General features: G+C 43.5%; 1 protein-coding gene and 2 long non-coding RNA genes across 3 annotated transcripts in view; all 3 read right to left on the reverse strand.

Annotated features, from left to right (window-relative positions):
- The window catches only part of LOC115187332 (uncharacterized), a 12,253-nt gene extending 4,083 nt beyond the window's left edge, over positions 1-8,170 (reverse strand). Inside the window, exon 1 of the long non-coding RNA XR_003876034.1 lies at positions 7,995-8,170. This is a non-coding gene — a long non-coding RNA (uncharacterized LOC115187332). The remainder of the gene's footprint in view (positions 1-7,994) is intronic.
- LOC115187330 (protocadherin-10) overlaps positions 1-15,641 on the reverse strand; it is a 38,659-nt gene that overhangs the window by 12,364 nt on the left and 10,654 nt on the right. The gene's annotated exons all lie outside the window — the stretch shown is intronic.
- On the reverse strand, positions 1,172-5,046 carry LOC115187331 (uncharacterized). Its single transcript, XR_003876033.1, has 2 exons — positions 4,921-5,046; positions 1,172-1,273 (listed from the first exon to the last, which is right to left on the reverse strand). It is a non-coding gene; the product is annotated as an uncharacterized LOC115187331 (long non-coding RNA).

A 15,641-nucleotide genomic window follows, 5' to 3' on the forward strand; every position in this document is an offset into this window, starting at 1 on the left:
CACGAGAAAACAACAGGAAAAAAACAAGAGAAGTTATAAAAACAGTCAAGTAGAGATATTGATTTGTATAATAGTTCACATCATTTCTGGGGTTTCTCTCTCTCTCTCTCTTCTCTCTCTCTCTCTCTCTCTCGCTCACTCTGACTATTCTCACGCAATCTCTTTCCCTCCATTTCTCTCTCCCTCCTCTCATCCTTCATTCCTGTACAGTTGGTGTAGTGGTGACAGTAGAAAACAGCTAAAGGGCTCATAGTGATGGTTGGTTGAAGTTTGTACAGAACGTTTCTTTTTGTGTAAACAGGCACACACAGATGGACTAGACGGGGGGGGGGGGGGTACCCCATGGCCACGAACCCCCCTATCACCGACGACAAATGTCTGTTTGTGTTGTTCATCAGTCTTTCTTTGATTCCTCTTTGTCCATGTCTATTTTCGTAACCCTTGGTTTATAAGTCCAGTTGATACACCCTCCCTGCATCCTTTCTAAACACAGTGGTTTTCTTCCATCGTTCGTCCTTTGGCTTTGGGCCCGGGGTCTCAGGCCCTGAGATGAAATTAAGGCCTACTATGGTCCTAGAAGTTCCTTCTACACCTTGGTTCTACAGTTCCAGTTCCAGACTTCTTCTGTTCTACAGTCCAGTTCTAGAGTTCTTCTGTTCTACAGTTCCAGTTCTAGAGTTCTTCTGTCTACAGTTCCAGTTCTAGAGTTCTTCTGTTTCAGTTCAGTTCTAGACTTCTTCTGTTTACAGTTCCAGTTCTAGAGTTCTTCTGTTCTACAGTTCCAGTTCTAGAGCTCTTCTGTTCTACAGTTCCAGTTCTAGAGCTCTTCTGTTTTACAGTTCCAGTTCTAGAGCTCTTCTGTTTTACAGTTCCAGTTCTAGAGTTCTTCTGTTTTACAGTTCCAGTTCTAGAGCTCTTCGTTTTACAGTTCCAGTTCTAGAGTTCGTCTTCAGTTCCACAGCTACAGTTCTAGAGTTCTTCTGTTTTACATTTGCAGTTCTAGATTTCTTTCTCCAGCACTTTGTCCTGCTGTCTCCCGTGGCGATGGAGATGAAAGGTTCCGTTCTAGCTGGCCACTCCCAGATAATGAAGTTTCAAAACAAGCCCATGGTCTGGTTGTCATAGATTTGTTTGTGTTTGGTTGTTTTCTCTCTCTCTCTTTCTCTCTCTCTTTCTCTAACGTTGCCGCCAATGTTGGCCAGTTCTCTATTGTGCAAATTCACGCTGTTTCTGGTAGGTCCACTCGGAACGAGCTAGCAAATCCTTTTGTGGGCTGCAAGGCAAGAGAAACACACTTGTTAGACAAATGGTGTCTATCCCTCTCTCTTGCTCTTTTATTCTGTACATTTTTAAATAATCATCATGGCCATTAGCACAAGGGTTGTGTCCCAAATGGCAACCTATACCCTAAGTAATGCACAACTTTTGACCAGGGCCTTATGTGGCCACTATATGGACTAGGGTGCCATTTGGGATGCACACCTGGTGTTTTACCTGTCCTTATATGGTCTGTCCAGAAAAACCTCCTGGCCCTAATTATAAACTACAACAAGACTATAATAACAGGTTATAAACTACAACCAGACTATAATAACCGGTTATAAACTACAACCAGACTATAACAAATGGTTATAAACTACAACCAGACTATAATAACCGGTTATAAACTACAACCAGACTATAACAAATGGTTATAAACTACAACCAGACTATAATAACCGGTTATAAACTACAATCAGACTATAATAACTGGTTATAAACTACAACTAGACTATAATAACTGGTTATAAACTACAGCCAGACTATAATAACTGGTTATAAACTACAACCAGACTATAATAACTGGTTATAAACTACAACCAGACTATAATAACTGGTTATAAACTACAATCAGACTATAATAACTGGTTATAAACTACAATCAGACTATAATAACTGGTTATAAACTACAACCAGACTATAATAACTGGTTATAAACTACAGGTTATGTCAGAATAAAGCAGAGACACTATAGTTGATGTTAAAGGGGCAATCTGGGATTCAAACACCAACATATTTTGGTAAACAGTTGAGGGATGGTTGAACTACAGTTGAGGGATGGTTGAACTACAGTTGAGGGATGGTTGAACTACAGTTGAGGGATGGTTGAACTACAGTTGAGGGATGGTTGAACTACAGTTGTGGGATGGTTGAACTTCAGTTGGACTCAAGTCATGGGGCATTTCTAAGATACAGTCTTCAATAATCAATGGCTATAGTCTGATATCTCTCATTGACACGTCCAAAATGTGATGTTGGTACCAATCCCAGATTGCTGAGATATGAAGCAGACAGAAGGGAATGAAGCTGTTCTTGTAATTATCTATGCTCCGTAGCACAGCACCAAGTGACAAGGCACAACACACACACACACATATTTTATGTTCATCTATCCTTGTGGGGACCTATAATTATTTCCATTCAAAATCCTATTTCCCCACCCTAAAGCTAACCATTAACCTTAACCCTAACCCCTAACCCTAACCTGTAACCCTAACCCCTAACCCTTTACCCTAACCCTAACCTTACCCGTAACCTTAACCCAAACCGTAAATCTAACCCTAACCCTAACGTAACCATTAACCCCGTACCCTTACCCTAACCGTAAATCTAACCCTAACCCTAAACCTAACCCCTAGGTGTGAATGGAAAAGGGTAGGAGAAAGCATTGACTGTGGGAGTTAGTAAGGGCCTAATTAACAGAGCTGGGGGGCCACTGACATGAGGAGGAAGTTCAACAAAAAATGTATATATTTATTTGCTCAATCTGGTTTTGTCTTTTTTTATATTTATATTTCATTGTATTCACAGCGCTTTAACACTTTCTCTGTAGAACTTAATCCTGTCATCCCTTGGTGGGATTTCCAATTATGTACTTACTTATTTAATTATTTATCTATTCATTTCACTGATTCAGTTTGCATGCATTATAATGATTTTATCATAATATTTTTTTTATTAAACTTTTTTACCCTCAGAAGTTTATTAATAATGGTCTTCCTCCTGTTGTTGAACTGTGATGGTGACCCCTATCGACCCCTATAGACCCCTATCGGCCTCTCACGTTCTCTCACCCTCTCCAGACCGGTCTGATGTACAATATAGAAACAGGGCAGAAAGTTGCAATAGGCTCGTGCACCCAAGGTTTTACAAAAGCAGAACAGAAACCCTCTTAAACCTGAACCAAACCCCTAAGACTAACATAGTCTTCGTCCTCATGGGGATGTGGGAATTGTCCCCACGAGGGAGAATCTTCCTTGTTGTACAATCCATGGGGAGACTTTGGGGATTTTAGGTCCCCGCAAGGATAGAAGAACCAACCCATACATCACACCACACACACACACACACACACACACACACCCACACACACACACACCACACACCACACACACACACACCACCACACACACACACAACACACGTAGATCCAGACAGACACACTCACACAGCATGCCCTAAAATGTAGAATCACAATTTACAGCAGCGTGTTAATTTAGCAGAGGAGCTGCTCGTTATGTAACTAAGTGTTAAAACATGGTTAAAAACAAACGTCTTCACTCCCTGCCAGTTTAATGATGTCCTGGCGTGTAGCTCTTTTGTTTCCATAGAAGCACGTGGCAGATGGTACCCTACACCTTACATAGCGCAGTTCATTTAACAGGTCCCACCAGGGCTCTGGTCAAAAGCAGTACACTACATAGGGAATAGGGTGCCATTTCTGACGCAGCCCATAGTGAGAAGAGACTACTAGGTGGAAGGACAATCAGTAGTAGTTGCGCATGAAGGTGTTTTTAGAAAAAGAATGCCGTTTTTATCGATGAGTCGTAGGCTACGTCCCTGTTCCCTACTTTTCAACCAGGACCCAGGGGGAAATAGGGTGTGACTTCAGAGGCATGTCTAGTATGACTGTGAGCAAGACACCAGACTACATTATAAGATTTACTACTGCTCAGTACATGTTTTGTAGAAGAATAACCTTGTTTTCTAGTTTTCGGTGAACATGTCAAAACAGAAGAAAGTGTTGAGATGTCTAATCTGACCTTGTTTGCTAAGCAGTGGTTCACTGATAGAAAAAATTGCCGAAGAACTATAGTTGAGAAAATCTGCTAATAGAACAAGTAGATAGTATATATATATAGGGGGGGACAGGAAAGAAAAAAGGTGGCCCACAAACACATTTTTGAATACAAAAGTTGATTTCTTTTTATTTTATTATTTCAAACAATAAATATGGTGAAGGATTTAGGAGGTCCAGAGAAATATATAGTGGGGTTTAGGAGAAAGGGTTACATTTTGAAAAAAATCAACAACTAAATGTTTACTTCATTGCATTCTGAACAGAAAATACACCAATAAAAGCATAAAACTATCTCAATTTCAAAAAAGTATCTTTTAAAAAATGTTATCAGATCAGAAGTTATTTGCAAAAGTATATTTAAAAAATAGTATCAAATCAGAATTTCTTTAAAAAGTATATTTTATAACTATTATCAGATCAGAATATCTTTTAAAAAGTATCTTTTAAAAATATGATCAGATCAGAATTCTATGATTTTTATTATATTACAGATCAGAGGTTTTTTTCCAAAGTATATTTAAAAAATATTATCAGATCAGAATATCTTTCAGAAAGTTGCTAATATGGATAGTGGACCAAGGCCAAAGTTGTAGGGCTGTAGTGACGTAGTCTGGTACTCGTACTCACAGAAGGTGGGTTTTGTATGGTAGCGGTAGTTGTACCCCTTAAGGACTCATAGTCTTTCCTCTCTAGCGTGGTGTCTGTAGTAGTAGTGGCAGTAGCTCTAGCTGTAGCTGGGCTGTTGTGTTGGAGATGTAGCTGATGTGACTGGTGGAGGTGGTGGGAGGTGGTGCATTGACCGTGGCAGTGTGGTGCATCCGCCGCCATCTTTTCCGAACGTAGAGAATGACCTATCAGAGGTGGTGAGGTCAGAAGTCAGCGTAAGGTCGTTGTCGTGGTGACCGGACGCGGCGGTGGCGGGTACCTCAGTGTTTCGGCACGGAGTCCATGCCTGGCACGTGGCAGGTTGCTACGGTAGTCCGCCACCGGTGCCCTGGCGACCGTCGCCAGCGACGAAAGCTGGCATCCAGCAGCGGTCGGAGTGACCCAGGGCCTTACACTCCTCTGTACAGTTAGAGAAGAGATCTGTACCTACAGGGAGGGAAGGAGGAGAAGTTGGGGGGGAGTGAGAGGAGAGGTGGGTGGGTGGGAGGAAGGGAGGGGGAGGGAGGGGTGGGGGTGAGGGAGGGAGGGAGTTGAGAGGAAAAGAGTGGTGGAAGGATGGATGCAGGGAAGGAGGGGTGGGGGTGAGGAGGGAAATAAATGGAGGGAGGGGTAGAGAGAAAGAGAGAGGATAAACAAGTTAGAAAATTGGTTTGTGATGTTAAAAACAACAGAACGCTATTAATCAAACAGACAGTGGTAAACAGTGATGGAGTCTTTGGTTTTTTGAACAGATTTCTCATTCATCTGAAGCAATATGCAATCATAGCAGCATTATGTTACAAAACCATTACACCCTCCATCTATCAATCAAACTTCCTCCAACTGCCCGCATTAACACAACTGATGTTGAAGGACAACAGTCTCACCCAAAACGGAGATAAAACTACATCCCAAATATAACCCTATTCGCCATTATAGTGCACTACTTTTGGCCTCAAAAGCCAGAGAGATTTGCCATTTGGAACACAGTGTGAGACAAAGTTACACTACACAAAGACAAAAAACAACAATTATATTCTGAAATACACTACAAAAAGCCACATAGTGTGATGATGATTATTGAACGATTTTGAGTTCCTTTTGAATCCGACACAGACCGGCAATTCATTGACACTGAGCGTTTGCCAAAACACTGGCTGAGACAAAACAAAAAGGCGAAATTGCGATCCAATAACTCACGCTGAGCGTAAAAGAGGTACAGTTGAGTTAATTAGTCTTAGAGAGAAGAAAGGGAATATAAAAAGAAGTGGGAGTGGAAGAGAGGGATGGAGGGAGAGAGAGAGAGAGAGGGGGAGGGAGAGAAAGAGAGAGAGAGAGAGAGGGGGAGATGGTGGGAGAGAAAAAGAGGGCCTGAGGAAGAGGAGGAGAATGAGAGAGAGAGAGAGAAAGACGGAGGAAGAGAGAAACAGAGCACGAGGAGAGAGAGAGAAAGAGAGAGAGACGGAGGAAGAGAGAGGAAGAGAGTAACAGAGTACGAGGAGAGAGAGAGAGAGAGAGAGAGAGAGATGGAGGAAAAGAGAGGAAGAGAGTAACAAAATGAAACCTCCAGCTTAATCGTGGTGCAGATTGGATTTGCAGTTTTTTTCAGTTTTCCCAACGCCGGGACAATGCCGACACATTGGAATGGAGTGATCAAAGGAAGAGTGGAGCGAAGGGTGGAGGGAGGAGAGGAGAGGGGGAGGGAATGTAGGAGAAGAAGGGGTCAATCTCTCCAGTCAGTAATTCCTCCATACCGTGGCTGAGAGGGCTGAAGACAAAGGACCTGCTTAGACAAATCTGTCCCGCTGATTATACTGTGTGTGTGTGTGTGTGTGTGTGTGTGGTGTGTGGTGTGTGGGTGTGTGTGTGCGTGTATGAGGGGGTTGGACAAATCTGGATCGTTGATAATACTGCTGTTGCAATGATGCTCTCGCTATCTCTCTCTCTCCTTCCCCCCCTCTCTCTCTCCTCCATATCTCTCTCTCATACTCTCTCCCCTCTCTCTCTTCTCTCTCTCTCTCTCTCCTCTCCTCTCCTCTCTCTCTCTCTCTCCTTCTCTCTCTCTCGTCTCCTCTCCCTCTCTCTCGCTCATCTCCTCTATCTCTCTTTCTCCTCTCTCTTCCTTTCTCTCTCCATCTCTCCCTCTCTCCCGCTCCTCTCTCTCCCTCTCTCTCTCCCTCTCTTTCTCACACTCTCAGCTATCTCTCTCTCTGTCTCTCACATCTGCACATAGTTGAGACAGAGAACAAACAAGCCGAGAGAGAGAGAGAGAGAGAGAGAGAGAGAGAGAGAGAGAGAGATGAGAGAGAGGGAAGAGAGAGGAGGAGAGAGAGAGGAGAGAGAGAGAGAGAGAGAGAGAGAGAGAGAGAGAGAGAGAGAGAGAGAGAGAGAGGAGAGAGAGAGAGAGAGAGCGGGATGAGGATAGGTGCAGAGAAGCCTTGTCATATGATGTCAAATGAAACTGTTATTCTCTCTGGCTGCATGTTTCCTCCGGTGTCTCTCTCTCTGTGTGTGTGTGTGTGTGTGTGTGTATGTGTGTGTGTGTGTGTGTGTGTGTGTGTGTGTGCGTGTCACCATAGGCTGTTTATCCTCTGCACCTTTTCTCCCCCAGACCAGGAAATAAACAAGACAAAACAATGACTTGCAATGACAACCCCTGCCAGCAGCTATATATTACAGGATGACCTCATCAAGACACACACACACACACACACACGCACGCACGCACGCACGCACACACATAAATGTATATGCACAAACACACACAAACATGCATTTATATGCACAAACACACACAAACAGAGATCCACAAACCGTAAACAAAGGCACACACACCAACATGCACAAAGCAGACACTGACCCACTACACACACATACAGACACACACGCGCACAAAGCGGACACCCCCCCCCCCCCCCACACACACGCACAAGCACACCCCCCCCCCCCCACACACACACACATGCACAAAGCAGATACCCCCCCCACACAGACACAACCAAAACAAACAAGCCATCTCGTTGCTAATAAGCAATCAGTGCTTTTCTGTTTCTCTTATCTATGTGTTATTCCACCTTGTTTCTATCAGTGCTATTCTGTTCTTTCTCTTATCTATGTGTTATTCCACCCTTGTTTCTATCAGTGCTATTCTGTTTCTCTTATCTATGTGTTTATTCCACCTTGTTTCTATCAGTGCTATTCTGTGTCTCTTATCTATGTGTTATTCCACCTTGTTTCTATCAGTGCTATTCTGTTTCTCTTATCTATGTGTTATTCCACCTTGTTTCTATCAGTGCTATTCTGTTTCTCTTATCTATGTGTTATTCCACCTTGTTTCTGATATCCCAAAACAGCATGATATTACTAATTACTTTGACTTACATAGACTGGAGTATAGAGAAAGAGGGATAGAGATAAAGAGAGGGAGATAGAGGAATATATGTAGAGAGTTATAGAGAGAGGGATAGAGAGATAGAGGCAGAGAGTTACAGAGAGGGATAGAGAGATAGAGGCAGAGAGTTAGAGAGAGAGGGATAGAGAGATAGAGGTAGAGAGAGAGGGATAGAGAGGTAGAGGTAGCGAGAGGGATAGAGGTAGAGAGAGGGATAGAGTGATTTGGAGATAGAGGTAGAGAGAGGGATAGATGAAAAGATGTAGAGAGAGAGGGATGGATGTATAGAGGTAGAGAGAGAGGGATAGATGTATAGAGGTAGAGAGAGAGGGATAGATGTATAGAGGTAGAGAGAGAGGGATAGATGTATAGAGGTAGAGAGAGAGGGATAGATGTATAGAGGTAGAGAGAGAGGGATAGATGTATAGAGGTAGAGAGAGAGGGATAGATGTATAGAGGTAGAGAGAGAGGGATAGATGTATAGAGGTAGAGAGAGAGGGATAGATGTATAGAGGTAGAGAGAGGGATAGATGTATAGAGGTAGAGAGAGGGATAGATGTATAGAGGTAGAGAGAGAGGGATAGATGTATAGAGGTAGAGAGAGGGATAGATGTATAGAGGTAGAGAGAGAGGGATAGATGTATAGAGGTAGAGAGAGAGGGATAGATGTATAGAGGTAGAGAGAGAGGGATAGATGTATAGAGGTAGAGAGAGAGGGATAGATGTATAGAGTTAGAGAGAGGGATAGATGTATAGAGGTAGAGAGAGGGATAGATGTATAGAGGTAGAGAGAGAGGGATAGATTTATAGAGGTAGAGAGAGAGGGATAGATGTATAGAGGTAGAGAGAGAGGGATAGATGTATAGAGGTAGAGAGAGAGGGATAGAGGGATAGAGGTATAGAGGTAGAGAGAGAGGGATAGATGTATAGAGGTAGAGAGAGAGGGATAGAGGGATAGAGGTATAGAGGTAGAGAGAGAGGGATAGATGTATAGAGGTAGAGAGGGATAGATGTATAGAGGTAGAGAGAGAGGGATAGATGTATAGAGGTAGAGAGAGAGGGATAGATGTATAGAGGTAGAGAGAGAGGGATAGATGTATAGAGGTAGAGAGAGAGGGATAGATGTATAGAGGATAGAGAGGTATAGATGTATAGAGGTAGAGAGGGATAGATGTATAGAGGTAGAGAGAGAGGGATATATGTATAGAGGTAGAGAGAGAGGGATAGATGTATAGAGGTAGAGAGAGAGGGATAGATGTATAGAGGTAGAGAGAGAGAGGGATAGATGTATAGAGGTAGAGAGAGAGAGGGATAGATGTATAGAGGTAGAGAGAGAGGGATAGATGTATAGAGGTAGAGAGAGAGGGATAGATGTATAGAGGTAGAGAGAGAGGGAGAGATGTATGAGGTAGAGAGGGATAGATGTATAGAGGTAGAGAGAGAGGGATAGATGTATAGAGGTAGAGAGAGAGGGATAGATGTATAGAGGTAGAGAGAGAGGGATAGATGTATAGAGGTAGAGAGGGATAGATGTATAGAGGTAGAGAGAGAGGGATAGATGTATAGAGGTAGAGAGAGAGGGATAGATGTATAGAGGTAGAGAGAGAGGGATAGATGTATAGAGGTAGAGAGAGAGGGATAGATGTATAGAGGTAGAGAGAGAGAGGGATAGATGTATAGAGGTAGAGAGAGAGGGATAGATGTATAGAGGTAGAGAGAGAGGGATAGATGTATAGAGGTAGAGAGAGAGGGATAGATGTATAGAGGTAGAGAGAGAGGGATAGATGTATAGAGGTAGAGAGAGGGATAGATGTATAGAGGTAGAGAGAGAGGGATAGATGTATAGAGGTAGAGAGAGAGGGATAGATGTATAGAGGTAGAGAGAGAGGGATAGATGTATAGAGGTAGAGAGAGGGATAGATGTATAGAGGTAGAGAGAGAGGGATAGATGTATAGAGGTAGAGAGAGGGATAGATGTATAGAGGTAGAGAGAGGGATAGATGTATAGAGGTAGAGAGAGAGGGATAGATGTATAGAGGTAGAGAGAGAGGGATAGATGTATAGAGGTAGAGAGAGGGATAGATGTATAGAGGTAGAGAGAGAGGGATAGATGTATAGAGGTAGAGAGAGAGGGATAGATGTATAGAGGTAGAGAGAGAGGGATAGATGTATAGAGGTAGAGAGAGAGGGATAGATGTATAGAGGTAGGTAGAGAGAGGGATAGAGGTATAGAGGTAGTAGAGAGAGGGATAGATGTATAGAGGTAGAGACGAGGGGATAGATGGTATAGAGGTAGAGAGAGAGGGATAGATGTATAGAGGTATAGAGAGAGAGGGATGATGTATAGAGGTAGAGAGAGCGGGCTTAGATGTAGAGTAGAGAGGAGATAGATTGTAAGAGGTAGAGAGAGGACTAGCTGTATAGAGGTAGAGAGAGAGAGGGATAGATGTATAGAGGTAGAGAGAGGGATAGATGTATAGAGGTTAGAGAGAGAGGGCTAGATGTATGAGTAGAGAGAGGGATAGATGTATAGAGGTAAGAGAGAGAGGGATAGATGTATAGAGTAGAGAGAGAGGGATAGATGTATAGAGGTAGAGAGAGAGAGGGATAGATGTTAGAGGTAGAGAGAGAGGGATAGATGTATAGAGGTAGAGAGAGAGGGATAGATGTATAGAGGTTAGAGGAGATAGAGAGAGGTAGAGAGAGAGGGATAGATGTATAGAGGTTAGAGGAGCGAGGGATAGATGTATAGAGGCTTAGAGAGAGGAGGGATAGATGTATAGAGGTAGAGAGAGAGAGGATAGATGTATAGAGGTAGAGAGAGAGGGATAGATGTATAGAGGTTAGAGAGAGGGATAGATAGAGGTAGCGAGGGGATAGATGTATAGAGGTAGAGAGAGAGGGATAGATGTATAGAGGTAGAGAGAGAGGGATAGATGTATAGAGGTTAGAGAGAGAGGATAGATGTATAGAGGTAGAGAGAGAGGGATAGATGTATAGAGGTAGAGAGAGAGGGATAGATGTATAGAGGTAGAGAGAGGGATAGATGTATAGAGGTAGAGAGAGAGGGATAGATGTATAGAGGTAGAGAGAGAGGGATAGATGTATAGAAAGAGGGATATAGTTAGAGAGGGAGGGAGAGAGGGAGAGAGGGAGATATACACTATCGTTGAAAAGTTTGGGGTCACTTAGAAATGTCCTTGTTTTTTAAAGAAAAGCACCTTTTTCTGTCCTTTAAAATAACATCAAATTGATCAGAAATACAGTGTAGACATTGTTAATGTTGTAAATGACTATTGTAACTGGAAACGGCTGATTTTTTTAATGGAATATCTGCATAGGCGTACAGAGGCCCATTATCAGCAACCATCACTCCTGTGTTCCAATGGCACATTGTGTTAGCTAATCCAAGTTTATCATTTTAAAAGGCTAATTGATCATTATAACCCCATAGCAAGCAACATATGGCAACCCTAAATCTATGGAGCAGATAGAACACATGACCCCATAGCGAGCAATGTATGGCAACCCTAAATCTATGGAGCAGATAGAAGATGCCATGTGTTGGTGATGTCACATTATCATTTCCAGCAGTCACACGTTATATCGTCATGGTTAAAATGACCGTTGCTGACACTGTTCACTTTTGGCTTGTACCCAGCGGCGGATGTTGTTGCTATGTACGTTGCTAGCGAGTCAGTAGACTAGTCCCTCTCACAGGGTGCTGGAGAGAGGTGAAGATGTGTTATTGGCTCGTTTCGGTCTTGGCTGACGGAAAAATACCTTCACTACATCCCAAATGACACACCGTTCCTTGAGCAGTGCACTACTTTAGATCAGAGCCCATAGGGTCCTGTAGTGCACTATGTAGGGAATAGGGAGCTATGTCAGACGCAGCCATCCAGACCCTGTTATACTGAGTACTTTAAAAATACATCTCGTCTTCCATCCCGCCTCCTTCTCTTCCCTCCTTCAGAGTTGTTTGAAGTAATAGCTGACTTGGCTGTAGTGGCTCAGTCAAAGCTGTTTAGTAGAACGACTGAGGAGGGAGGGAGGGGGAGGGGGAGGGGGGGAGGGAGGGAGGGGGGAGGAGGGGGGAGGGAGGGAGGGAGGGAGGGAGGGGGGGGGGGGGTGTGGAAGGAGGGGGGAGGAGGGGGGAGGGAGGGAGGGAGGGAGGGAGGGGGGGAGGGAGGGGGGGGGTGGGGGGGAAGGAGGGGGGGAGGAGGGGGGAGGGAGGGAGGGAGGGGGGGAGGGAGGGGGGGAGGGAGGGAGGAGGGAGGGAGGGAGGGGTGAAAGGGAGACCATGGTACTTCAGCTCTGAATCAGAGTTGGCAATGATTTGCTTCCATTTTTTAATAATTAGCTTTAGTAATAACTGCTCATTGATAAGCCATTTGTGAAGAACCTTCCTGCTGACGTTAGTGTTACGATAAGATCATTTAATAACACGTCTCCAGACGTAATGAGGTGCTCCAGAACTCTAGACAAGCGAACAACTCTTCCTGTAACAGGGTCATTTGGTCATATAGCTGCCACAGTTTTAAAACGGACTGTGTTAAATTCTACTTACAGCTCACCTCAGACGAGACTAACAACACACACACACACACACACACACACACACACACACACACACACACACACACACACACACACACACACACACACAATCTGACTCGACACACACTTAAGTCAACTCGGCAGGCGTCACTAATTCGTAATCACCAATCTATTGCAGTCGCTGTGGATATTTCATTCAGTCATTTGTCACGCCTGTTGTTCACGACAACACAAACGTCAAGATAATGATTGTTTAGAAAATCCCTGGGACGCAGCCCAAACACCTTGCTAATTCCCTATATAGGGCACTACTTTTGACCAGAGCCAAATGGGTAACCTTATGGCCTCCGGTCAAACGTAGGGAATAGGGAGCTGTTTGGGACCAGCTACCTTATAGCTCGTCTCTCAGGTCCTCTCATCTCTTTCTCCTCCGTCTCCTATTAATATTTAATCTGTCTCTCCATCTCTCTTTTTCTTATCCTTCATTCTCTCCATCTCCCTCTCTCTTTTTTCCTTCATTCTGTCCATCTCAACGGCCCCCTTCTTGTTTTCCTCATGATCTACCCTGTCAGCTCTGATTAGGGTGACAACGTCCCAGCTAATGAGAAAAACATTCACCTAATTCAAATCATGACTTTAGAATAGGTTTGCTTGGAGTGAGGTTCGGGGTTATCAGTTGATGCATGGTGGTATTCCAACTCAAAGTCAAAACAAGTATTTATAAAACAGGATATTAGCTAGAAGTATAGTCAATGGAAGCTATTCCAACTAATAGTGCCACATAGTGTCAACATAATTGTTTTAAAATGGGTAGGTTTAGTTAGGGGTTGTAGAATCAGGTGAATACAATGTTTTACCACATTAAGTGATGGTACTGTAGTGTATTCTGATCCAAAATGGCGACCGTTGCTTATATATCCATAGGTGTGTGGAAGGTGTTGTGTCCCCAGGATGGCAGCTTGACTGCAGCGTTATAGGTGGAGGTGCTACAGTACTAACCTTCGTTTGATAATTGCTATGCAAAGGTTCCTCCGGAAATGAATTAGTGATCAGTGGAGTGTTACAGAGAGCTAGTGTGTTCAAGAGACAGAATGAAAGATGAGACTTGCTTACGGACACACACACACACACACAGACACACACACATGCACGAGCATGCACAAACACACACAGCAGCACACATGCACCCATATAGACCCACATACACCCACATGCACCCACAGAGACCCACATACACCCACATGCACCCACAGAGACCCACATACACCCACGCTCTGAAAATACTTGATATAAACACATCCCACCTGAGAGCAAGGTAGAGGCACTAATATCACACACAACCAACCAGGAATCAGAGACCACTTACACGCCTACAGTAGTCTGGAAGCTTGCCAACATTTTCCTACTACTTCTTCTTTATTATTATTTTAAATTGTACCTTTATTTAATCTCTCTCTCGCTCTCTCTCTGGCGCTCTCCTCTCTCACGCTCTCTCTCTTTCAATTCAAGGGCTTTAATGGCATGGGAAACATGTTTACATTTCCAAAGCATGTGAAGTAGATACTAAACAATAAAAATGTAGAGTAAACATCAGACTTATAAAAGTTCCAAAAGAATAAAGACATTTCAAATGTCATTATATGTAGATATACAGTGTTGCAATGATGTGCAAATATTTAAATAAAGATAATTATCTCTCTCTCTTTCACTCTCTCTAAATATAAGATCCTATAAACCTCCCTGTGGTACTCTCTTTCACTACAAACATTACCACCTTTTCTGCATCACACACACACACACACACAGACAGACAGACAGACAGGCAGGCAGACAGACAGACAGACAGGCAGGCAGACAGACAGACAGACAGACAGACAGACAGACAGACAGACAGACAGACAGACAGACAGACAGACACACAGACACACACACAGACACACACACACAGACACACAGACACACACACACAGAGACACACACAGACACACACACACACACACACAGACACACACACACAGAGACACACAAACACCTGCTACTACAACAGCTTGTGAAAAACAAGTGCCTCTCCTTTCAAAAAATAAGTGTGTCGAGGCCCTCCTATTGAGAACTAAGCTGTTACCATCTAAAATAGAACTGAGGAACAAATGTTCAGCCACACACACACACACACACACACACACACACACACACACACACACACACACACACACACACACACACACACACACACACACACACACACACACACTGAGGACCGTCCAAGCCATCTGACAACCTACGCACGGCACGAACCATATTCCATTTTGTATTCCAACGCCACATTGACATGATATTTGGCAGCCAGATTGTCTAGACGTTTGTGTTACGGTAACGTTAAAGTAAAGGTCAAGTAAAGGTCAAATCAATTCCAAATTGGATTGTGATACTGTCCTGGCATTGTCTGGCTCCACTCTAATCAATAAACAGGTGAAAATCAAATACACGTCCAGAACAGAAATAAAACAGAATATCGGCCTATATACACCATGGACAACTGGACACAATCTGGACACAATCTGCCTGTAACTCGGCCCTGTTTGTGTGTGTGTGTGTGTGTGTGTGTGTGTGTGTGTGTGTGTGTGTGTGTGTGTGTGTGTGTGTGTGTGTGTGTGTGTGTGTGTAGAAATGATGCGCTGTAGTTATCCAATCGTTCTGGGGTTGGGCCATTGCCGTCATGAAGACCATACCAAGCCAATCCTGTCATCATATCAACTTACTAGAAACAAAGGCCTTTGCTCTCACCACGTTGCCACCCAAACAACACAACAAACAACACAACAAACAACACAACAGACATCTGATTAAGATGATGCAGAATAATGATTTAATTCATTCACCTGCTGCCTCGTTGATTTGCAAAAAAAACACACCAACATTAACTAC

The sequence above is a fragment of the Salmo trutta genome, unplaced genomic scaffold, assembly GCF_901001165.1.
Source record: "Salmo trutta unplaced genomic scaffold, fSalTru1.1, whole genome shotgun sequence".
NCBI classification, from domain to species: domain Eukaryota; kingdom Metazoa; phylum Chordata; class Actinopteri; order Salmoniformes; family Salmonidae; genus Salmo; species Salmo trutta.